The following is a 26,059-nucleotide window of genomic DNA, read 5'->3' as shown; positions in this document are numbered from 1 at the left end:
CCAGCAAAAATTTATTACCATTATTGTGACTATATGCATGGCCAGCATAGCCCTGGAAGAATTTAAGTTATATAAACTTTGTGAATCTTAGTAAATACAGTCTAGCATTCTTGTTGTTTCTCCTAAGGTTGAGCTTGCGTCTCTGCCATATAATTGGCATACTTCCTTGTTTAACTAAACATGTTTCCTTTTTTAAATAAGGAAAACTAAGTACATAAATGGTAGTGTTATAGATAGTAAAGAGTGAACGTTGGGACTTACCTGGGGGTCCAGTGGTTAAGACGTCGCCTTCTAATGCATGGGGTTCGGGTTTGATCCCTGGTCGGGGAGCTAAGATCCCACATGCCTCGGGGCCAAAAAGCCAAAACATAAAACAAAAGCAGTATTGTAACAAATTCAGTAAAGACTTTAAAATGGTCCACATCAAAAAAAGAAAAAAGAACAGTGAACATCAGCACAATCCAGTGTAAATTGTCACAAATTTCAAGATTTATAGGGTTTTATTAAATAGATTAACTCAATCTAGTTCAAAAACTTTTAGAGATTGCATTGTTTTGATCAATCTCCTTTACCCTTAGAGATAACCCAAATAACAGAAAAACGTAAATAGTTTCAGATACAGCAGTGCTGGCTGAGGATATCAAGGTGATTTAAAAGTTTCTGTGCTTCTGCCAAGGGTATCATTTAGAACCCTACACTCCTAGGATTGAAAGGAACCTTAGGAATTCTCTGTTCTGACATTTTTTATAGATGTGGAAATTGGGGTCCTGAGAGGTGGGGTAGTTTGCTTGAGGTCACTGAGTTGGCAACACTATTTCTGAACTTGTTTGCTACCAACAAGGAGCATCTCAACAACAGTTCAGAGAGCTTCCAGTCAGAAATGGCCAGATTAATATGCCTAACAACCTCTATTCTTTCTCATACTTCAATTAATGTCAGTAAAGAAAAAAAAAGTTGGGCTTCCCTGGTGGAGCAGTGGTTAAGAATCCACCTGCCAATGCAGGGGACACGGGTTCGAGCCCTGGTCTGGGAAGATCCCACATGCGGCAGAGCAACTAAGTTTGTGCACCACAGCTATTAAGCCTGTGCTCTAAAGCCCGCGAGCCACAACTACTGAGCTCACGTGCCACAACTACTGAAACCCACGTGCCTAGAGCACGTGCTCCGCAACAAGAGAAGCCACCACAATGAGAAGCCCGCGCACCGCAATGAAGAGTAGCCCCCACTCACCGCAACTAGAGAGAAAGCCCATGTGCAGCAACAAAGACCCAACCCAGCCCAAAAAATTAATTAATTAAAAAAAAGTTAAGCATTACCTCATAAGGGTAAAACAGAAGTATAGAAGAGACAACAGCAACAAAGTTCTGAAATTTGCAGAGCAAGTGGATAAGTGATAGCTGACTGAGCAGATACAAGAAAGCTGAACCTTAGTGGCAATGGGGAAGCAAGGTGACTGTGTAAATCCAAAAGGCTCAGGAATGGGCTAGACCAGTTCGCTCTGGTGATGGGAGTAAAAGTTGGTTACAAACAAAGATTCATTGAAAGTTTGTTTAAGAAAAGTTAAGACTTGCAGATACTCTCCCTCCTCCATGCAGCCATGAGAATTCCTCATCCTAGCAGAAGACTACAGATTTATTTTCTAAAGAGGGTAAAATAGAGGATCTCTAGAATGGGGGACACCAGGCACAGTTGAGGGCAAAGAGGGCATGCTGTCAAGGCACTTTCTACTCATGTGTAATTTCTCTCCATACCTAGTATCATATATCAAAGTTGATTTAGTTCCAAATTTGCGACACAGGTGATTAGGTGACCCCCACCCCCACCCCTTCCCCAGAAAGGGACAGACTTCTTACTAACCATTCTCCCACTGAGTGAATCCTTTAGGTTTTTGGGTAACATTTCATTTTACCTTTTCTTTCCTCTCCTGTAATTTAGAAGCTAATCTTCACAGAAAAGAAGAGGATGATATAATGAAGTTTAAAAGTCAAAGGGTAAATATTTTCTTGGTATTATACCAGTTTTGTCCTAACAATTGGACTAATCAGCAGTTGGTGCTTTAGGAAAATATTATTTTATTAGTCCATAGATCTTGCAAGTCACCTTAGATGTTTTGGCCATGGAGGTGGGGATGGCGTACAAAGAATCCTAAGATGTATTCTTTGCTCTTGTAGAAGGGATGAGATTCAGCACACCAAGTTCAATCTAGTTGTCATTGTGTAAAGTGTAAGACTGGGTAAAAAGTTTTAAAAAAATCTTGTTCCCTACCCTCAGAGGGTAAATGGTCTTTCTGCCGTTTGCAGGAACATGGATGGACCTAGAGAATATCATACTAAGTGAAGTAAGTCAGAGAGAAAGGCAAGTATTATATGATATCACTTATACATGGAATCTAAAAAGTAATACAAATGATCTATACGCACAACAGAAACAGACTCACAGACATAGAAAACAAATTTATGGTTACTAAAGGGGAAATGGCAGGAGGGCTAAATTAGGAATATGGGATTAATAGGTACAAACTAATATATATAAAATAGATAAGCAACAAGGGAACACAGAGAACTATATTCAATATCTTGTAATAACCTATAGTGGAAAACAATCTGAAAAATTAATAAAACGGAATCATGTTGCCATATACCTGAAACTAACACAATATTGTAAATCAACTATACTTCTATTTTAAAAAATAAATTTAAAAATAAAATTGTCTTTCTTATTATATTCTAGTATCTCTTAATCTCAGGTATTCCATCTCTAAAAGATTCAGTGGTTTGAGATTCACATAAAACAACATCATATTAAAGTGTTAGGCAAGTGTCTGGCAAATAAACTGTTTCAACATTTTTATGGCTCAGTATTTCCTAAATTTATTCTATAGAATAAAACTTCTAGGAAATAGCAACCCATATAAGAGCACATACCTTTAACTGCCATGCAAATTAGGTTGGCGCTGAATTGTATTTCATTCATCAGCCATTTCCCCCCATTTACTCAATATAGATTGTTTATGAAAAGTTAGACACCCCAGATCCTTTTCCTTCCTCCACTCAGCCAAGGGAATTAATATTGGTGAATATTTGAGATTTTATTTTCATTGTCCTTGTCATTGTGGTGGCTTCTCTTGTTGCGGAGCACAGGCTCTAGGGCTCTAGGCGCACGGGCTTCAGGGGTTGTGGCTCGCGGGCTTAGTTGCTCTGTGGCATGTGGGATCTTCCCGGACCAGGAATCGAACCCGTGTCCCCTGCATTGGCAGGTAGATTCTTAACCACTGCGCCATCAGGGAAGTCCGAGTGTGTTTTCATATTATGTATTCTACAGTTTGTCATTGTATTTCCAGATTCATTAAAAGGCAGAGAATCTTCTGTGGACATTTTCTAATGCTTCCATATGCAGACCTTTATTTTTCATCCCCACACATCTCCAGCTACGACTTTTACATAGTTAAATTTATTTGTTTAAAGAGAGCTACACATCTGTCCGTCTGTTTTTGTCGTTGTTTTTCAAAGAGAGCCACCAGTAGCTTCTGTGGAACGCTTCAGAGTAAATAAGTTAAATTAGCATACCTATGAACACATTGCATCTAAGATGACAGAGTACCTTGGTTTATGGAAATGATATTCCTGAGAGGTTGTCTATAAAGTAATTTCTGTGTATATAAATTTGTTTTTGTTTGTTTTTTGACTGTGCTGCATGGCATGCGGGATCTTAGTTCTCCGACCAGGGATCAAACCTATGCCCCCTGCAGGGGAAGCATGGAGTTCTAATCACTGGACCACCAGAGAAGTCCCTATATATATTTGTTTTATTATATAACTGAAGAAATTAATTGATTCTAACGTAATACTGTTCAATCTCTTTTGTAATTATTGGTTTCTTTCCCTTTGAGGGATTCTTAATCTACTTAGTAAATGACCAAGTTTTATCTCTGTATTGTGAGATAAGTCCTTCTTGATTGAATGAAAGAGAATAAATAATATAGTGTCATAATTCAGATATTTGGAATCACTTTCCAAAGTGACATGTGAATTGTTTAGTTATCTCAACTGACCTCTTGACTGCTGGGTACAAGCTTCTGAATAAAAAGAGGTGGTAGAGGGGCTTCCTTGGTGGCGCAGTGGTTGAGAGTCCGCCTGCCGATGCAGGGGAAACGGGTTCGTGCCCCGGTCCGGGAAGATCCCACATGCCGCGGAGTGGCTGGGCCCGTGAGCCATGGCTGCTGAGCCTGCACATCCGGAGCCTGTGCTCTGCAACGGGAGAGGCCACAACAGTGAGAGGCCTGCGTACCACAAAAAAAAAAAAAAAAAAAGAGGTGGTAGAGGAAGGGGAAGTGTCATGAACTGTTCTTCCAGATTTTGGATCAGGTCTTAAATAGTGGTTATCCCTGATTCTAGAATAAAAAGACTATAGGGCATAGAAAGGGAGTATAGATGGTAATAAGGACAGGAAGGAAGTTAGCCTTTAGGTCTCTTCTGTACATAGGGTTGGAGCAAATGCTTAAAGCATAACTTTTCCATCCCTTACAGCAATGCTGTGTGTTTGTTTGCTTATTCATTCATTCATGCATGCATGCATGCATGCATGCTGCACTGCACAGCATGCAGGATCTTAGTTCCCTGACCACTGATCGAACACTCGCCCCCTGCAGTGGAAGTGCGGAGTCTTAACCACTGGACTGCCAGAGAAGCCCCAGCAATGCTATTTATATTGAAAGTTATGGAGTTAATTTTCTTTAAAAATATCCTCAGGTTATTTTATGGTCAGATTAATATGTCACCTAAGTACAATTCATTAGTATGACTTTATGGCCTTTGGGTGGCCAGGGGTGGGGTAGGGACAGACTGATTGTAGTACAATATGAAATGTAAGCCAAATAAATACTTAGTCATGTTGGTACCAAGGGAATAATTGTAACTCTTATGAACCGCCAGATCCATTTTAACTGTCTTGTAAAATCTAACTGCCATCTAACTGTCTAGAAATGATTTAATATCTCAGTTGACTTAGCTGCCACAAAGAAACCTATAATACTTTAATAAAATTAGGTATAGAATAATTGTTAAAATTTTAAGGTTATAAAGCATAGCTTTATTTACTCATGGAACCAGAAAACCAGTGCACCAATTTTCATTCAGTTCATTTGTTTGGGAGCTGCTGGTTGTTTGGTTTCAACGTATGCTTAAGTCTTGTTGAGATGTAATTTCTTCCACTTTGTTTCCTTTCCTTTTTTTTTTTAAGCTCTTGTTCTGTGTACCTTCTTTGATCCTTAAGTCTTGAAGCATTGACATGACATGTGGCAAATTTATTTTTCAGTCCTTAGGTGGTGAGGATTGAGTTAATCATGTATCCCAGTTCATGGCACACCATCAGCACTGATCTGTGCAAGTCTTCTCTCTTAACTTTCAGAATTAATTAGAATTAATTAATTTCTCTTTTGCCTCCACTTTCCACTTCTGTTCTCAGTCCCCCATAGTTAACTGTTCTAATATGTTTGATGTATTTTTGTAAATATATAGTAGTGTTTTTTTTTGGTGTGTGTGTTGTTAAATTTACCTAAATGGTGTGCTGTAGTCTTTGTTCTGCTTCTTATCCCCCTCAACCCCTGCCTCCTTCCCCCCTTTAAAGACTATTTTTGTTGCTGTGTATATATCTAGTTCTTTGTTTCTAACTGCCATCTACTGTCTATAAATGATTTGTTCTCTCAGTAATAGACACCCAGATTGCTTTCATCTCCCCACCACCACAGACAATGGGATAAACAGCCTTGCACTTGTTCTCCTGTGGTCCTGTGGGAGAATTTTCTGGACATCTGCATAAGAGTGGATTGCTACATGTACTTTGATTAAGCACTGCCAGATTTGGGCTCTTTGTCAGTGTGCACAATGGATCCTGTTTCTCCATCTTCCTGCCAGCACTTGGCTTTATCTACCTTTCTAAGTTTTGCCTATCTGATAGGGGTAAAGTGGTATCTTAATGTTGTTTTAATTTGCATTCTCCAATTACTAATGACTTGCAGCATCTCTTTGTATACAATTAATCCATTTTGAATGCCCCTTCAGTGAATCACCTGTTCATATCTTTCGCCCATTTCTTTAATTAGAGTTTCTGTCTTTTCTTGGTTGACTTGCAGAAATCTTTTATCTAGTTTAGAATATTAGCCTGGTATTTGCCTTATCCCAGTCTGTGATAATACGTTAATTTTGTCAGTGGTGCCCTTTGTTGAGCAGAAGCTAACCTTGATGTAATAAGTCTATAATTTTTTTTACCTTATGGCTTTCTGGGTCTTGTTAACTATAATAAAGATATTCTGTAGTTTTAATGATATATTTTTATAATTCAGCTTTTTACATGAGGTCTTTAATCTGTCAGAGTCCATCTTTGTATATGGCTTAGAATAGTAATTTTTTCTGCATGTAGTAAGACTGTTTCTCCAACCCCATGAACTAATTTGTGGTACCACTGTCCTTATATATCACATTCCTATGTTTTCATGCCTCTCTTTTTTTTTTTTTTTTTTTATGTTTTTGTTTTGTTTTTTTGCGGTATGTGGGCCTCTCACTGTTGTGGCCTCTCCTGTTGCAGAGCACAGGCTCCGGACGTACAGGCTCAGCGGCCATGGCTCGTGGGCCCAGCCACTCTGCGGCATGTGGGATCTTGCCGGACCGGGGCACGAACCTGTGTCCCTTGCATCGGCAGGCGCACTCTCAACCACTGCACCACCAGGGAAGCCCCATGGCTCTCTTTTTTAATAGTCTTTGTTTTTTTAGATATATTTGTTTTTTCTCACATGAGTACCAACTGGTTGTTTTTTTTTTTCTTTCACTCAGCTTTGTGCTGTCTTAAAAACTCATAGGGTACATAAGTTAAAAAGACGTCATTTCTTTCTCAAATTAATCTGTAAAATCAGTGTAGTCCCAATTAAATTCCATCTATTTTTTCCCTTTAGATTTGGCAGACATTTACAAATTTGAATGGAAAAGTAGAGGTCTTTCAAAATTGATCTACCACTTTCTGGTCCTCTTAATGCTTAGTCTGTCTAAGCTCACAACTTTTCTTGTGCCAACTTTGGCATTTTATATTTTTCTGGCAATGTATCCATTTCATTTCTTTTTTTAAGAATAAAATTTTTATTTTAGAACAAGTTTAGATTTACAGAAAAATTGTGGAGATAGTACAGAAAGTTCCCATTACTACTGACATATTCTCTTAGCCTTTCTTCATCTTTGTTTCGCCTTCATTTCTGAAGGATATCTTCACTGAATTTATTATAGAATTTTGAATGACAGTACTTTTCTCTGAGCACTTTAAAATTATTGTTCCACCATCTACTGGCTTCCATAGTTTCTGATGAGAAGTCTGCATTTTTTTAGATTATTGTTCCCCTATGTGTAATATGACTCTTTTTTTTTTTCTGGGTACTTTTAAGATTTTTTTTTCAGCACTTTGATTATGATGTGTTTGGATATGATTTTCTTTAAATTTGTCCTGTTTGGGTTTTCTTCAATCTCTAAATTTATGTCTTTCACCAAATTTGGGAAGTGTATAGCCATTATTTCTTCAATTATTTTTTCTACACCAAGCAATTTCTTCTCTCCTTCTGTGATTCCAATGACATGGATAATAGTGTTTCATAGTTCTCTGAGGCTGTGTTAACTTTTTTCAGTCTCTTTCCTTTTTGGTCTTCATATTGAATCATAATATTCATCTGTCTTTATGGTCATTGAGTTTTCCCCCTGTTATCTCAATTCTACTATCCAGCCCATCCTGTGATCTTTTTTTTTGTTTGTTTTGTTTTGTTTTGTTTTCACGGGCCTCTCACTGTTGTGGCCTCTCCCACTGCGAAGCTCCGGACGCAGGCTCAGCGGCTGTGGCTCACCGGCCCAGCTGCTCCGGGGCACGAACCCGTGTCCCCTGCATCGGCAGGTGGACCCTCAACCACTGCGCCACCAGGGAAGCCCCCATCCTGTGATCTTTTTATTTGACATACTTTACTTTTCTGTTGTAAAATTTCCATTTGGTTCTCTTAAAAACACTTTTTAAAAAAGTATTTTATTTTATTATTTATTTATTTATTTTGGCTGTGTTGGGTCTTCATTGCTGTGTGTGGGCTTTCTCTAGTTGCAGTGCGCGGACTTCTCACTGCGATGGCTTCTCTTGTTACGGAGCATGGGCTCTAGGCACACGAGCTTCAGTAATTGTGGCGCATGGGCTTAGTTGCTCTGCGGCATGTGGGATCTTCCCGGAGCAGGGCTTGAACCCATGTCTCCTGCATTGGCAGGTGGATTCTTAACCACTGCGCCACTAGGGAAGCCCTTAAAAACACTTTTATTTTGAAATAATTATAGATTTATAGGAAGTTGCAAAGAAACGTGCAGAAAAGTTCCATGCACTCTTTTCCTAGCCTCTCTCAGTGTTAACATCTTGTGTAACTCTCATATGTTACTAATAATAAGAAATTGACATTGGTACAATCCATAGAGCGTATTCAGATTTTTCCAGTTACACATGCACTTGTGTGTGTGGGTACAAGTATGTGGGTATGGTTTTATGCAATTTTACCATGTGTTGTATCATGTAACTACCACCACAGTCAAACTGCAGAACTGTATCATCATCCTTTTGGGTTTTTTTCATTGTTTCTACTTTTCTGTTGAGAACATCAGAAACAAAACACCTTTCAAGAGTGTTTACCTTTACCTCATGGAGCATGGTTATAATAACTGCTTTAAATTCTCTGATAATTCTAATATTGAATATCTGTTTAATTTTGGTTTCGGAATCTATTGATTTTTTTCCCCCAAAGAATCAGTTATATTTTCTTCCTTCTTTGTATGTCGAGTAATTTTGAATTGTGTCATGGACATATTGAGTATTATGTTGTGAGATTTTGGGTGCTGTTAAAATCCTCTGGAGAATGTTGAGATTTTTTTGTTTTAGCTGACAGTTGACTTGGTTAGGTTCAGATCATAAGTTTGGTTTCACCTTCTGTGAATGGTGGTTCCAGTGTCATTTCAGTTCTCAGCATTTGTTATGCTCTTTGGAACTACACTGCCCATGCACTAATCAGATTTGGGCAATGTCATATTGTAGTTCAGACTCAAAGCAGTTGCTGTCCTTCTTTGGATTTATTCTACACATGTGAACTTGGAGAGCAGACAGACACTTTAGGGGGTGGACACAGGGGAGAAGGACTCAGCCCAAGACTTAACATTTGTTTATATGTAGAATTGTTTATATGTCCTCTTTCCAGTTTTTTTCTTGTTTGGTATATCCCTACATTCTTGGGCTTCCAGAGGCCCCTTTCCCATGTAGTTCTATGGAGAAGGAAAAAAGGAAAAAATTTACATTGTACTCTGGCTTGCTTTGGCTCTTTTTTCCAGTCCTCTGGCCAGAACAAGAAAGTTTCTCTCAGCACTTTTAGAGAGAGAGAGAGAGAGAGAGAGAGAGAGAGAGAGAGAGAGAGAGAGAGAGTGTGTGTGTGTGTGTGTGTGTGTGTGTGTGTGTCTGTACGTCTGTACGTGCGCGTGCGCTGTGCCATTGTGAATTGGCTACCTGGACAAAGCCATTCTTGGGTCAAAGCTGGGCGGTGAAGGAATTTAAAAAGAAAAAAACAAAAAGGCGAGGAAATTCACTGGTACTGTAATTTTTCAAGTTTTTAATTCCCTTCGCTACTTGCCTGTTATTTATTTACTTTTCTCCATCCTCGGGTAGTTTTTTTTTTTCCTGTTTTCAGTTCAGAGTTTTTAGTTGTAATCAGTGGGAGAGAGAGGCTATAGTGGGCTTACTCCGTCTTGGCATCTTTGGTAGAGTGTAATTTGTTAATTTCAGGGCAAAAAAAGTATCAAATAGTAGAGAAACTAGTTAAGGGCATGGATTTGTGAAAGCAGAGAACTATCTGTACTGAATATAAGCTTTCCATGGAGCTGCTTCTCAGTCTGGGAAGAGTGTTGAGCTGTTAGAATCCATCAATGTGTTAAACCTAGTGGGGGAATTTGAGTAGTGAGCTGGGGGTGCAGTCATGCCTTGTCCATTTTTTTGTAGACCAAACATATTAGGTTGAAGCATATGCAACTGACGATATTTGACTATCTTTGACTTACAGAAACCGCATTTTCTCATGATTTAACCTATATTTAACTCTCAGTTCTGCAATTTGAAGAAAGAAAATGAAACCTCAAGTTTAAATATGATCTGTATTAAGGTGATGCTTGATACTTTAACAGACAAATCCAAAATCTCAGAGGCATAACACAGTCCACAATGGACATTCCCGTTGTTGGACAGCGAATGGGGGAGGCTGCTCAGTGAGGTCATGTAGAGACTCAGGATGATGAAGTCTCCTCCATTGTTCATACATGGCTTCCAGGTGTCCTGGGGGTTGATATCCAGCCAGGAGACTGGGAAAGGGAAAGGGTGACAAAAAGAGAGGGTAACAAAACTTCTTAATCTTAGCCCAAAGTGGGTATGGTATGTTGGATTGGTGAGAACCAACCTAGATGTGGGGTGGGGGGTGGGGTGGGAGGGCAGGAAATGTATTCTGTATTTGTCAGCTGCTTTCCAGCACCAGTTGTGATGGGAAACATGAACCTCCGGTGGGCAGCCGGCCATCTCTGCCATACTACTTCTTGATCACTTGGAGAACATCTTTTGCTGTGTGCATTAGTTTGCTAGGGCTGCTGTAACAGAGACTAACAAAGACCACAGACTGGGTGGCTTAAACAATAGAAATTAATTTTCTCACAGTTCTGGAGGCTAGAAGTCCAAGGCCAGTGTGTCAACAGGTTTCATTTTTTCTGAGGTCCTCACCTGGTCTTTTCTCTATGTGTGCTCATCTCTGGTGTCTCAGTGTGTCCAAATTTCCTCTTTTAACAAGAAACCAGTTCGATTGGATTAGGGCCCATCCTAAGGACCTCATTTTAACTTACTTACCTCTTTAAAGGCTCTGTCTCCAAATACAGTCACATTCTGAGGTACCGGGGGTTAGGGCTTCAATATATGAATTTTAAGGGGACAGAATTCAGCCCATAACACACACTGTACATTTATAACAAATGAATATATTTTTACTAAAAGTAGTCATACTCCATTAAATAAAAGAAGAAAGTAATGTTAGATATATGTTATAATTATACTTTTACTGGATCAGTAATAAATTTTAAATTATACATATTAATGAAGATTGCCAGTGTCTCAAAGGCATTTTTCCTTATTTATTAATCAAGGAAAAAAGTTTAGTGATGAAGATAGTTTAGTTTTTAGCAAACGTGATCGTTTTTCTCTTCCAGAGTTTGTGTTTGGTTCTTATTGTAGCTTATCCAAGGGGTATGTTAATTACTGAGATAGTAAAGAGAGTTACTAAACATGTCTCCTATAAGAAAATCACCACCCTCTACAGTGTAAAAGTAAATCTCTAAGTGTATATTGGACATTTTAGAATTTTGTCTTGTGACTTGCTAAATGACATTTTGTTACTGAAAACCAAGGCGATGTTATGTGGTTGGTAATATCCTTTTTAGCCTACCAGACACTTGAAGGTGAAGGAGAATGTGCCTGTGAATTCCACCATCCGAACTGTTGGACCCCTTCCCTTGGTCTGCTCTTTTGTCACTATTTCCAGTGTGTTGGAGGTGAAGCTCTAAGGCAGCCTTCCCCAACCTTTTTGGCACCAGGGACTGGTTTCCTGGAAGGCGACTTTTCCACAGATGGTGGGGGGTGGGGGTGTGGGGATCGTTCAGGCGGTAATGCTAGTGTTGGGGAGTGTTGGGGAGTGGCAGATGAAGCTTGGCTTGCTCACCCACTGCTCACCTCCTGCTGTGTGACCCAGTCAGCAGCCTGGGGGTTGGGGACCCCTCCTCTAAGGGAAGGATGAGGCTCTTAACCCTTTATGTAGGTGGTGATTAAAGATTTGTGTAGCCTCACTGTCGACTGTCAGACCCTTTTTTTGACTTCTCAGGATTACCTTTTACCAAATGGTGGCTTGAGATTCAGCTCTCTTTTATATAACTATGCTCCACCTTTATAGATTTCTTTTCTTTTTTTCTTTCTTCCTTCCTTCCTTTCTTTCTCTCTTTTTCTCTCTCTTTCCTTCCTCCCTCCCTCCCTCCCTCCCTCTCTCCTTGTGGCTTGCAAGATCTTAGTTCCCCAACCAGGGATTGAACCCAGGCCCAGGCAGTGAAAGCGCTGAGTCCTAACCACTGGACCTCTGGGGAATTCCCTACTCCACCTTTAAAGGAGCTATAATTATGATTTTAGAAGTCAGTATATAAATATCAGGTAAACATTGGTCACTTTAGAGATTTTGCTTTTATACTTGTTTTCATAATTACTATTTTAAAAGTTATATAGATATCAGATGAATACTGGTTTTTAAAAAGATTTTGTTTTTTACATGTTTTTATATTTATTGTGAAACTAATAAGATTAAAAATCTTCTAGCTTCCAGGAATGAGTAACAACTCAGCTTCTGTGTTGACATTTGCTGCTAATGGTTGAAGTGAGAAATCTTTTGCAGTTTGGTGTAGAAACTTGTCACCTCTATGAATGAAGTTATCCAATTCCTTTGTGAGAGATTCAGTAGTCAGACTGGTTTTTTGCTGTGTCATGATTCCTTTATCACTTCTGAAAATCAACTCTAGAAGATTTTCCAAGTCTTGGTTAAAAATGAGAAAGTTCCATAATTTTCCCTTATATGTTTTTTAACATGTTCATATATTGAAAGCAGATCTAGGGGATTCTGTAGTATATAATATATATGTCTCCTCTCTCTTTTGCTTTCTCTCCCCCACCTCTCCCCGACCCTGCCTTTCTTTATATATATATGTATTTAAACACCTACAGTGTTCTACGTGTATTAATTGGATCAGTAAATATTTGAGCACCTACTAAGGTCAAACATTGTTCTGCATGAGACAGTTGCTGACTGCCTAAAGATACAGGCAGCAATATGTGATTATAGGTTGTGTAAACAATTCTTTTCAATACCTTGAGTTACTTGAGGCCTTCCTTTCAGTGAGCAACCTTTAATTTGTAAAATGATAGTCTCAGAAGTTTTGATTTCATTCTTTCAACAAAACGTTTATTAACTGCTTTACTATTTTAGTAGATTGTAAGGATAGCAAAATGACTCTGACCCAGTTCTTGTCCACAAAGAGCTCACAGTCTAATCAGGAGATGACTTGTAATGAAAAGGAGATTAAAGTTTGATTCTATGTTGAGGTAAATGATAATAGAAGTATGAAAAGAAAATGCCATGGCAACATAGGGGAGAGGTTGGGGAAAGGGTTTGCCAGGAAAAGCCTCACAGAGAATATATTATTGTTGGCAGCCCCTTGAATGACTTTGGCTGTAAGTAGATGGGAGTTCAATTCTCTGTGACCCTTGGAACCTAGGCCTTTTAATTATTCATAAATAACTTAAGCATACATCTAGGACTGGGAATTTATTTAAAAGATGCATCTGTCTTTCTAGTTTAAACTTTAGTTTAACTAGTCCTTTAGGAATAGGCATTTAAGGTTGCAGCTGTATGGCAGCATTACAGATGTTTGCTCTTCAGAGTCCCTTATAACACAGTTACAGTTATCCTGCTTTGCTTAGGTTGCCCTTTCCTTTTTAACAAAAAATATTTCTCATTTGTCTTCATTCAGTCCGTATAAACAAAGCAAAACTTTTAAAAAAAATCAGAAACTTGGATCTACTCTACTTTTACATCCTCATGTGTCTTCCTTTTCTCTTCAACACTAAGATGTCCATCACATGCTGATACACAAATATTACCCCCAGATTAAGATCGTAGTCGCGTCAAACTTTGCTGAGTAATATATGGCTGCTTTTTAAAAGAAATATACCTTTACAAAGGAGATTCTGGTTTTTTTCATTTATATATTATGAAGTTAAGGTATATTTCCTAGAAAAAATATTTTGCTGTAAGCAGAACTGAAAGCATTTGCTAGGAGAGAGTTAAGGGTTGCTAAACTCGAGGCATGCAGGATTGGTGGTGAGCCGAGAATGCTTTCACAACAGTTTGATTCAGCAAACATTTACTGAATGCTGTGGTCAAAGCATTGCTGCTAGACCCTCTGACGGGTCAGAAAATGAACATAGGCTCTGTTTTGAAGGATCTTCCAATTTACTGCATTGTTTCTGAGTCTCCTCTGTTCCATTCTCCATCTTTGCCATTTCCCAGATAATGAAAATTAGAGCTGTGATTTATCAATTCTGTAAACTGGAAAGGCTATAAAATTAGTTTGCTTAAAATGTTGGTTGCTGGTTCTCCGTAGTGCTGCCAGTACTTAAAATAACGGAAAATATTTGGTGTCTCCTTCCGCAAATTAACATTTCCATGAGTGGCTGCTTTTCATAGAGCATCTTGAGCCAGCCCCTCTCGTGCTGTGAGTCTTCATTGACAGTATTAAATCAGATCTGAGCAGCTCTAGGAGACAGTTGAGAGTTTGAGAATATGCCCAGTGTCAGCATCTTGGCTAGAGTGTGCTGTGAAACAAAGAAAACTCTTGGCACCCAGTAAGTGGTTAGGCATGTACCATTCTATGTGTGAGCTCCAATAAATAAAGCAACGTAGGGCATTCCGTGCTTTCATTTGGGCAGAACTAAATGGTTAAGTGTCCTTTTAGGCTTTCCACTAAGTCTGTCCCAGTCAGTCAGCACATAATCCAGAAGATGTAAAATCTTCAAATACAGCCACTTATCTTTATTATGTAGAGCTCTGTGCTGGGTGCTTCAGGCTGTAAAGAGACAAGACTGAGTACCTGTCAAGTAGCTTACAGACTGAGTAGTACCCTGGTCTAGCTGTTCCACCTGTCATCCCACTACAGGTCCATTTTTTCCTGGCCTACCTTGGTCTGTAGCCACCTACCACTTGGTGTTGACCCATCATCATTCAGTATGGTTATTCCAACACAATCTCTATAACCTATCCTGAATGTAGAGTGGATATTGGAAACAGTAGAAGAGATGGGCCTTGATCCCTGGACAGGGTCTGCAGTGATTGGTGAAGCCCATTGTAGCGCTATTCACTTGAGGTACTGCTTCAGGGCCATTTTATTTTTCTGACTGAGTCCCATGATTGTCATGGAACAGGCAGAACCCAGATAGGAAGCAGTCTTTAAAAATGGTTAGCCCAATTTTGTTTACGTTTCCTTTTTCTACAGTGTGTATTTTTCCTTCCTCAAACTAAAAATAGCACAATGTAGTGTATAATAGTGTGGGGTTATTTGCATGAAATCACTAAATTCATTTATTCAAATAATTGGTCTTCTCAAGTATTTTTTTTTTTTTTTTTTGTGGTACGCGGGCCTCTCACTGCCGTGGTCTCTCCCGTTGCGGAGCACAGGCTCCGGACGCGCAGGCTCAGCGGCCATGGCCCACGGGCCCAGCCGCTCCACAGCACATGGGATCCTCCCAGACCGGGGCACGAACCCGCGTCCCCCGCATCGGCAGGCAGACTCTCAACCACTGCACCACCAGGGAAGCCCTCAAGTATTTTTAAAGTGACCAGGGATAAATATTTATGAATTACATTTAAGTACTTGGAGGGTATTTTGGAAATGTGTTTTTCTTAAGAATAGATTTGTGCTATGGTTTCCTTGACTATGTTTGATGATATTAAGAGTTCTTGGAAATTTTTTCCAAAATCTTGCAATTTGAAAGTGGGTGGAGTGTTTGGAATTAATTTCAGCTGTAATTATATCTTTAATGGTGGTAGTCTCTTGCCTGTTTCATATTATAACAAATGAGAAGTGCAACACCCTCATCATCAAAATACTTAAGAAACTTGCATCTAAAAGGAAGATGGGGAACTAATACAACCTGTTTAGAAGTCTTGAGTTATTTTACTATGATTACACTAAATTAGATTAATTAGATTATATTTATCTAAAGTTAGGTGGTTGTTTACTTAAACCTGGTGTTAAGATCTAGAAAGGAGGGGAGAGCAGTAAAAGCACCTTTCTCCCCCACCAAAGTTTTCAATAAATTGAATAAAAACTAAAGGGTTAGCAAATGGTGGCCATAATATTACCTTTATCATTGATAAAGGTGAAGGTAAAGGAAGCAGCTTAATATTAGAGCCAGATTGGCTTGCTAACTAAGTTCCAAAATTAGGCAGACCTACCCCCTGGTCACAAGTAGTGCTGGATTAGTGGAGGCAATATGTGGTATACAAAGCCTCCACCCAACCCAATTCCTATAGGCAGCTCACTCATATGAGGAAGAAGGGCACAACTGGACCATTTATTTTTCCCAGATTTGCCAATCAGATCAGTTGCTTCCCTCCCCAGGATAGAAGCATCTAAGTGGCAAAGAAATGCCAGAGATGTTACAACTGGTAGGGCTCCGTTCACAGAAGGGGACTTCAGAAATGAGGAGTAAGCACTCCCCACTAGCATTTGGCTTCTTCTCCTATGCATGGTTTCTATGAAGAATGCGTTGGTGCCAGGTAGGAAATGGTAGCATAACTAGGCCAGGAGCAAACCTTTGTTTTGAGGAAGAGGCCTTGTAACAATTGGCCTCTTGAAAATTATAGCAAACGTTTGTTTACCAGAATCATAGAAATTGTCTGTCCTTAGGCAGCCCTTGCTGCCTTTCTGAAACATCTGTGATTTAGCATGCTTTACTGGGCATTAAATGAAGGCCCACAACTTAGTCTTCTGCTGTCCTTTAGCATTTTAAAATATACTTGCTGTTCTGTCTCTTCTTTGAGTTTTCTTCACAGACTCATTTTGTCTCCTCCCCCAAACCCTAGTGTTTCCCATGATCGTAGCCAACTTTCTTCTCACTTGACACTCTCACCTTGGCTGTCAGCCATTTACACAGTTTTAACTGTTTAGTATCTTGATGATTTCCGAATCTTTATCTCCACCCAGACCTCTGTTCTGAGCTCCGTATTTATATGTCCAGCACTCTATTTAACAGTTCCACCTGGGTCATGTGAAACTGACTTATTCTTCCCGCACACTCTCAACTCCATCAGTCAGAAATCCTTGTCTTTTGTTTTGTGTCCACAGTCTTTGTGAGTGGCATCTCAGCCTATCCACTAGGTTAGGCCAGAAACGTGGGTGTCACCTCAGCAGGCTCTTCCTCTCCTTTATTGCTTACCTCCCAGGTCAGGGGTCAGTATCTGGCCAGAGACCTGTGAGCCAAGAATGGTTTTTACATTTTTAAGTGGTTGTTTAAAATAAGCATATATGTGTATTTGTTACAGAGACCCTATGTTGTCTGCAAAGACTAAGTATTTACTATCTGACCCCTGTCTGAGGCCAGCAAGTCTTATCAGTTCTCCCTCTAAAACATCACTTTTAATTGTTTCTTTCTATCCCCCCCCCGCCCCCCAAAATCTCACCTGCCCTGTTTCTCCCTTGGCCTCCTAACTAAGTGTTGTCATATTTCTTTATAAAACACAGAACCTAGTGATGTCCTCTCTTGTTTAAAATCCTGCAGTGTATTTTGCCCTTTTCTCCTGTTTTCTGCCTGCAACCTCTTCAGCCTGTAGGGCTCTGCTCAGTTGTCACCTTTTCCTTAAGCCCACCTGCCTTCTTATGGAGTTATGCCCCTATTCCAACTGGTCTGTACTTCTGTTATTACACATTCTAGATTGTGTTCTGAGAATCCATTCGCCATTCGGTCATCCCTACAACACTGTGCGTACCTGGAGGACAGGTTCCATTTCCTATTCGTTTCTATGTCTTCTTTACCTAGCTGTGTGTGGCATGTCAGAGGACTGTAATGAATTAATGGGTGCTTTAAGAAATAGTTCTTATTCCTAAGATATGAAAAAATATTAGTAGTCTAAAGATATCATAAATCAGTTTGAGTTGGTAGGCAGGATTTATATATAACATCTAGACTTTTGATAGAGTCATGCTACATTCTCTTGATTTCTGTTTCATAGCTTTTTCAGTATTACATTTTTAATTTTGAGATAGTTGTAGATTCACATGCAGTTATGAAGAAATAATAGCAAGCTATCCCAGTTATCTTTTACCCAGTTCCCCCAATGGTAACATATTGCAAAACTGTAGTACAAGGTCACAACCAGGATATTGGCATTGAGGCAGTCAAGATACAGAACATTTCCATTAACAAGGATCCCTCCTGTTCCCTTTTATAGCCACACCCACTTCCCCTCCCACGGCAGCTTGCCCCTCCCCCATGGCAATCACTAACCTGTTCTCCATTTCTACTTTTTTTTTTTTTTTTTTTTTTTTTCTTTTTTTTGCGGTACGTAGGCCTCTCACTGTTGTGGCCTCTCCCGTTGCAGAGCACAGGCTCCGGACACGCAGGCTCAGTGGCCATGGCTCACGGGCCTAGCTGCTCCGCGGCATGTGGGATCTTCCCGGACCAGGGCACGAACCCGTGTCCCCTGCATCGGCAGGCGGACTCTCAACCACTGTGCCACCAGGGAAGCCCCTGTTCTCCATTTCTGCAATTGTCATTTCAAGAATGCTATCTAAGTGGAATCAGAGTATGTAACCTTTTGGGGTTGGATTTTTTTCACTCAGCATAATTCTCTAGAGATTCATCCAGGTTGTTTTGTGTATCAGTAGTTTTGCTGAATTTTCATAACTTTTAAAAGATGAAACTCTCCCCTATTTATATATCACTGCAGGTTTTTTTTTTTTTAAGGCTATTTACATTTTTTTCCTCTTGTTCTTTATCTGTAACAGTGGTTTTCAAACTTTGTACTCTTCCCCTGTACTTTTTTTTTGGCGGTACGCAGGCCTCTCACTGTTGTGGCCTCTCCCGTTGTGGAGCACAGGCTCCGGACACGCAGGCTCAGCAGCCATGGCTCACGGGCCTAGCCGCTCCACGGCATGTGGGATCTTCCCGGACCGGGTCACGAACCCGTGTCCCCTGCATCGGCAGGCGGACTCTCAACCACTGCGCCATCAGGGAAGCCCCAAACTTTGTACTCTTAAATTGAGACTCAAAGAGCCTTTGTTTATATGTGTATTGCATCTATCATTATTTACTTACTACATTATAACTTAAAACTGAAATATTTTAAAAATATTTAATTCACTTAAAATAACAATAAATCTATTACATTCTCATAAGTAATGTATTTTTATGAGAAATACCTGTTTTCGTAAACAAAAAACATTTAATGAAAAGAAAAGCACTGTTGTACATTTTTTGTGACTCTAATGTCTGGATTCTCATATCTACTTACTCATTTAATCTGTTATGATAAATTGTTTTGGTTTAAGTATATGAAGAAAATCTGGCCTCACATAGCTATGTAGTTAGAAAAACCAGGAGATAGTCTTATCATATAACTGTGGATAGTCTTCTATGGTACTACACCCAAACTCAAGTGATAGTTTATTAAAGATTAGTTACAGTGTGGGATGGGAAACCAATAACTTTTCATACTGTTACATTAAAATTATAGTTTGAATGGGTCATTAACTTGTGTATGATTTTTTGTTTTTAACATCATGCATTGGTCATTTGGAAAACATTGAATCGCTATGTTAGTTACATCTTCCAAATTGTGACACATTTCATTATACATTGTCAAAAATTATATTTGTTAATCTCACCTTCAGTCTCATAAGAAAAAATGCTGAGTATTGGGAAGCTGTCAATCTCAAGTTTTCTAAAATTTTGATTTTTGCTTTGAAATCACTGTCAGTTCATTGAAGTTTATGATTGTCATTAATGCTGCCAGTAACTGTCTCATTTCATTAATTTTTAAGAACATGTCTGCCATACTCAAGTCTGAAAACCATAGTTTGTTCATCATTTCAAGTAGAAATGGTGTTAAAGTAGAAATGGTGTTTGGGCGTTAAGTGCTCAAAGGAGGTAGCCATTGCCATCTGTGGGGCCATTTTTCTGGCCAGGCTCTCCACCATCCCCATGCGACGAGGCTACTGGGGTAACAAGATTGGCAAGCCCCATACTGTGCCTTGCCAGATGACTGGCCACTGTGGCTCTGTGCTGGTGCGCCTCGTCCCTGCCCCCAGGGGCACTGGCATTGTCTCAGCCCCTATGCCCAAGAAGCTACTGATGATGGCCGGAATTGACCACTGCTACACCTCTGCCAGGGGCTGCACCATCACCCTGGGCAACTTCACCAAGGCCGCTTTTGATGCCATTTCCAAGAACTACAGTTATCTCACTCCTGATTTCTGGAAAGAGATGGTGTTCACCAAGTCTACATATCAGGAATTCACTGACCATCTTGTAAAAGCCCACAGCAGAGTTTCTGTGCAGAGGACCCAGGCTCCAGCTGTAGCGATCACAGAGTTTTATATGAGAAAAATAAAGTGAATGTAGCTGGTTTAAAAAAAAGGCAGTCAGTTCAGCTCACAACTCAGTTATGTAAGTGCTCTTCTTTGAGACAACACAGAATATTAGAAAGGTGTGGACTCGGGTCAAAATGTAATAAAACTAGTAACTACCACTGTGAGTGCATGGCCGAAATCACCAACTGTCTTGATTTGTGCTAAGGCTCCAGCCACTTTATTCTCCATTGCTTTTATACCATCAGAGCAAATAATTTAAAAGTGTAAAGTTTGAAATCCATTGTTATAGATAAAGGACAAGAGGTAAAAATTTAAAACAGACTTTCACACGGTAAAAATGGCAAATAATGTCTTAATATATTATTAAGCTATTTTATACTTTGTGGACCTTCGTAAGTTCTTGGGGGACCCCCAGAAGCCCACGGACCACGTTTTGGAGGACCGCTGATTTACAGTAATTTGTGATGACTTATTTCTTTCTCTTTTCTCAGATTTCTTCTGTTTGCCTTTACTTTTGCTGAGATAGACCCTATAGATGCACTGATCTAGGTTGAATACCATTACGGGTCAGAGCTCCACTCTGGACTGGCAGCCTCAGCGTGGGCACTAGGCCAATGCTAGGACTGACCCTGGGCACAAAAGAGAAGACTAGTTCACAGCCTCACCTTGGCCAAGCAACAAGGAAGGGCCATAAACCTGCTAGCCTTGTTGGCTTGCTGTGTGTGCATTCAGAAACTGGTCACATCACATGGACCTGAGTCCAGAGGGAGACATTAACTATGACTACTCAAGTGCTTTCCTTCTGAAGCAGTCTTTCAGGCTCCAGGGTGGGAGAGATTCTCAGGCTAGAAAGGGCCCTCCATAGGTCTATCAGACCTACACACTCTAGTCCCAAATCTTCTGAGTCATATCACAGCCTTTTCATTCTAATTATCTCCAGGAAAGGGCCTCAAGGTTTCCTGGCAGTAATAAACCTTAGGAGTTAAGAAGTTTTTCCTTATGAGTACTCTAGGTGCTCCCTTGTATAACTTAAGTCCATTTTCTTTAGTTTTTAATAAAAATAAAGAGCTAATAACAGTGCTTCTCATGCTATTGCCTTATATTTTGAAGACAATTTAACTTTCTGTATCTTCACTCCAGTCTGCTTGTGCAATTTTTTTCTTCTATTTTTAACACAGTTCCTTTAATCCAGTGGTCCTGAACTGGGGTGATTTTGCCCCCAGGGGACGTTTGGCAATGTCCAGAGACATTTTTGATTGTCAGAACTTGGGGGGATGCTTCTATTATTCTAGTAGATAGAAATCAGAGAGCTTGCCTTCATTTCAGCAAAATCACTCATTATGTTGTTACAGTAAGATTTTCACTGAATTTATATTCAGATGATAGGAGCATCCTACAGGACAGCCTCTATCAGCTAAGAATCATCCAGTCCAAAATGTCAATAATACCAGTCTTAAAAGACTGTGTGTTAGTCCTTCCTTGTAATTTGTTAGCTTTTTATTAATTTTTTTCTTGCTGAATTAACAGTTTGATTTTACTTTGCATATTATCTAGAATTGTGGTTTTATTTAGAGAAAGTATTTTGATTATGTTCAGAATAATTAAAGATTTTAGAGGCAGATTACTCTTTTGAATATGACTTATGTTTGTACCTCAGGTCATAATACATCATTAGTTTCTGTACCTGAGTGAACACAACTACCTGATGACTTTTTTTTTTTTTTTTTTTTGCGGTACGCGAGCCTCTCACTGCTGTGGCCTCACCCCTTGCAGAGCACAGGCTCTGTACACTCAGGCTCAGCGGCCATGGCTCACGGGCCCAGCCGCTCCGCAGCATGTGGGATCTTCCCGGGCCGGGGCACGAACCCGTGTCCTCCGCATTGGCAGGCGGACTCTCAACCACTGCGCCACCAGGGAAGCCCCCTGATGACTTTTAAAAATAATTTTTATAGGCCCCAACCAAATCTTAAAAGAACTCTTCTAGAAATTCCTATAATTAACCAGATTTGGGAACCACTGAAACAGATATGTATTCATAAGCTAGGAAACTTTTAGGACAGCTAGTGCAAAGAGAAAACGTTCTTTGTGGCTCTCAGAGATAATATCCACCCTACTGGGCAACCAGTTCTGTCAGTGAAACCAGTCAAGTAACCCTCCCATTGACAAGGTGGAACTGGAGCAGCGGTGTCCAATAAGATTGTGGCTCTTTCCAGTCATATGGTGTCCAGTTCATTTTATTTGCCACAAGTTTGGTTTTAGAAGGGGGTGGTGAAAAGAGATGAGGGAGGCGATAGAGGAGAATTGCTAGTAGAATCGAAGAAATATGATCTACCTTATATCTCAGGAGGGGAATTACTCAGTGCTGACTTCTCTTCCGTAGCATTCATTTGCTACCCACATTCACCACAGTGGTTAAGTGTTCTTAAAAGCTACTTCTGGTATAAATTAACCTAACCAAGGCAGCAGGGGCACTGACTGGGAAGCACAGAGGGCTGTCTAGTCCATTCCCACCGTCAAGGATCCTCTAGCCTTGGTCCTTGACTTCTTTTGGCTAAAAGAGAAGTTAATGAAGGTGAGCTTGTTTGTTGGGGTGGTTCCAAGAGCTGTGGAGATGAGACAGTTGTTGAGGAAGGAAAGAAAAGATGGTCACTTTTATTTTACTTTTTCTTTTCCTTTTCATTTTTGAGACCGAAATGTTGCCTTTAATAGTGATCGAGGCAGAGCTTACTGTGGGAGCCAGTGAGCCTGAAGCTGAACCCCCAAGTCGGACAGTAGTGTATAGGCTGCAGGGGGACCTGGGCAGTGGGGCAGGCTTGATCCAACAAAACAGACGAGAGAAGGATGGTGACTTTTGAAATAAGGCGAATTTTGTTTGGAAGGATAATAGCTTCTTTTCCTGATTAGTTAGTTGTTAAGCAAACTAGAATTTTGGAAATGAAAAAAGAAAAACAACTATGAAATTTGGAATATTAGTTTATATTGGAAGCATAAAATAAATATTGGTTGTATTTTAGTGTTCTGGATTTCTTTTATTATTTGTTTTTACTTTTTTGATTAGAGATTTTCAAACATATACCAGAGTAGAGAGACTAGTATAGGGAATCTTCATGTACCAATCACCCCAATATCAACAGTTACCAACACATGGCCAGTCTGATCTCATCTGTACCCTAACCTGCTTTCTCCCACCCCCTCCAATTATTTTAAAGTGTATCAAGCATCAGTATGTAATTTTATCCAGAAATATGTAAGATATTCAGTCTGTGGTCACATTTCCCCTGATTATATAATTTCTTTTTTGTCTCTTTGGTTTGTTGTCTGGTCTCTTTTTTAAAGATGCTGGTGATCAGATGATTGAATCAAATCCTGGGAATGTGTAGAGAGTCCATAATATTCTATTTTGGTGAGGGGGGCGGCATTTACTTATATTGGACCAGTGATTTCCAAAGATGATATTACAAATCTAATTCCTGGTATAAATTTGAATAACAAATCGACTGAAGGAAATATTTACCCTGTACAGAAAATGTTACTAAAATTCCACGTAGACATAACCCCAGCCTGAAATGGGCTTCATCACTGCCAGGAAGCCCAGCTGTTAAGTTTGCTTTCTCAGGTTCTAAGAAGACTATTTCGTACCTTTCCCTCAAACCTCATAGACTTCTGTTCTCTCAGCTGATGGCTTTGTTTGATGCTTCTCTGAGAAAATAGAAATCTGTCCAGAGGGACACCCTCATCTGCCCTCCACCACATCTAGAGATTTTTTGGCAGCTGGGCCACTCTTCTCTCATTTCCCTCCAGTTGGTTATAATGTAGCAAGCGCTTGTTTCTCCCCCCGCCCCCACCCCCCGCCATTACAGTCCTTTCCTTTGTGCTGAGTGTCTCACCCCCTTCACAGGGACCTTGCCACTTCTGTGGTCCCCCATCTCCCTCTTCCATCTTCAGGCTCTCCCTGTCTGCTAGAGCATCCCTGTTAGTGTACAGATACGCTCTGGTGCACTCTGTCTCTAGAATTAAATTGTCCCTTGTTAAATCCACCTCTGTCGATACTTAGTGACCTGCTTTCTCTCCCCTTCACAGCTCTTTTCAAAAGAGTTGTCTGTTCTCTCTTCTACTTTTTTTTCTCTTCCGTTCACTCTTTAAACCACTCATTACTGGCTCCATTCCTCACTACTTCACTGAAACCGTTCTTGCCAAGAGCACCCAGGTCCTCTGCAATGGAATCTAGTTGTTTTCTTTCTGTCTCATAGACCAGCCCTCCTTCTCTTTTACTGCCTCTCCTTGCCCTGTGTGACCTCTAAGTGCTGGCATGCCTCCAGGCTCAGTTTTGGGCCTCGCTTCTCTTTATTTGTACTCCTTCCCGCGGTGATTTCACTCACTCCTGTGGCTTTAAATACCATCTTTATGCTGATGACTCGTAACTATGTATCTGCAGCCCAGACCTGTCCTCTGAATTCCACCTAGAGATCGGTAACCTATGACTCAGGCTTCATGGGTGCAAAAGACAGTTCTGGCTTTTCCCCTTCAATCCTTTTTCATTTCAGTAAGTAGATCCTGATACACCCAATTGCACAAGTCAGAAACTTGGGAATCATCTTAAATCCTCCCTGTCTCCATCCAGCCAATCAACATGTCTTATCAATTCTACCTTAGTACATATCTCAAGTACATTCACCTCTCTCCATCTGCGTTTCACCACTAAATCACTGTTATTTCTCAACTGGAAAACTACTTGAGTTTCCTAATTGGTTCCTCTGCTTTCGTGTTTGTCTTCCATACACTATTCTCCTCACAACAGGTACAGTGCTCTATAAAAAACACTTAACCACATTATGTAACTCCTTGCTTAGTCCTTAATGATGGCATTTCATGTAGAATAAATTATTGACTCCTCACCATAGCCTTCAGCGTCCTGCCTGCTTCTCCAGCCTCATCGACTGCTTTCCCCTCCCTCATTATGGAGGGCTACCTTGTCCCTTTCACACCAGGATCTTTCATGCCCCAGGGCCTTGACACTCACTGTTCCTTCTGCATGCACGAATCTGTTCCTGGCTCTTGTCCTTATTGTTCAGGATGCAGCTTAAATGTCACCTCGTCTGAGAGCCCTTTTCTGATCACCCTTCCCAAAGTGGCTACTTGCCCACCTCAGTTTCTTCTTTGTCGCATTATCTGTTTTCTCCAGTAATATTTGTTGAGTGCCTACTCTGTGCCTGACACTGTTCTAGGCACTGGGGCGATAGCAGTGAGTGAGGTAGACACACTCAGGAAGCTTCCATCTAGTGGGAAAACAGACAAACCACAAATATATCATATTCTGACTGTGATCTGTGCCGTGTAGACAAATGAAGCAGGTGGAGTGAAGTGAGGGATGCTGTTCTAGACAGTGGTTAGAGAAGGAGACATTTTGACAGGGATTCCAGTGAAGTGAGAGAGCATCATCTTGGGTATTTACTTGCTTCTTTTCTGGAAGTATATCTAGAAATATAAGCTCTAAGAAGTCAGGGACCTCACCTGTTCACCGCAGTTCCTGAAACCTAGCACGGTGCCCGGCCTTCGGCAAATACTTACCAATGAATAAATGACCTTTAGGTTCCCACATAATCATGGCATTCTGTGAACCAGTGCATTCTAGATGTGGCCCACTTACCTTGTCTCTGTGAGCTTCAGTCTTTTCATGTGTTCAGTGAGGGAATCCACCTCAGGGAGTGATCTCTAAAGACTGCAAACCTCACTGTGGATGCTGTGGGAGCTTTAGTCTTTTCATGTGTTCAGTGAGGATCCACCTCAGGGAGTGATCT

The 26,059-nt window shown here is 40.3% G+C and overlaps 1 protein-coding gene and 1 pseudogene across 1 annotated transcript in view; both read left to right on the top strand.

Annotated features, from left to right (window-relative positions):
- Positions 1-20,286, top strand: part of LOC136130671 (small ribosomal subunit protein uS5 pseudogene) — a 53,031-nt pseudogene extending 32,745 nt beyond the window's left edge.
- Positions 1-26,059, top strand: part of DIP2B (disco interacting protein 2 homolog B) — a 239,676-nt gene that overhangs the window by 55,774 nt on the left and 157,843 nt on the right. The gene's annotated exons all lie outside the window — the stretch shown is intronic.

Source organism: Phocoena phocoena, chromosome 11 (assembly GCF_963924675.1).
Source record: "Phocoena phocoena chromosome 11, mPhoPho1.1, whole genome shotgun sequence".
NCBI lineage: Eukaryota > Metazoa > Chordata > Mammalia > Artiodactyla > Phocoenidae > Phocoena > Phocoena phocoena.
The sequence above is the reverse complement of the archived record's forward strand: the minus strand, read 5'-3'. Positions and strand labels throughout refer to the sequence as shown.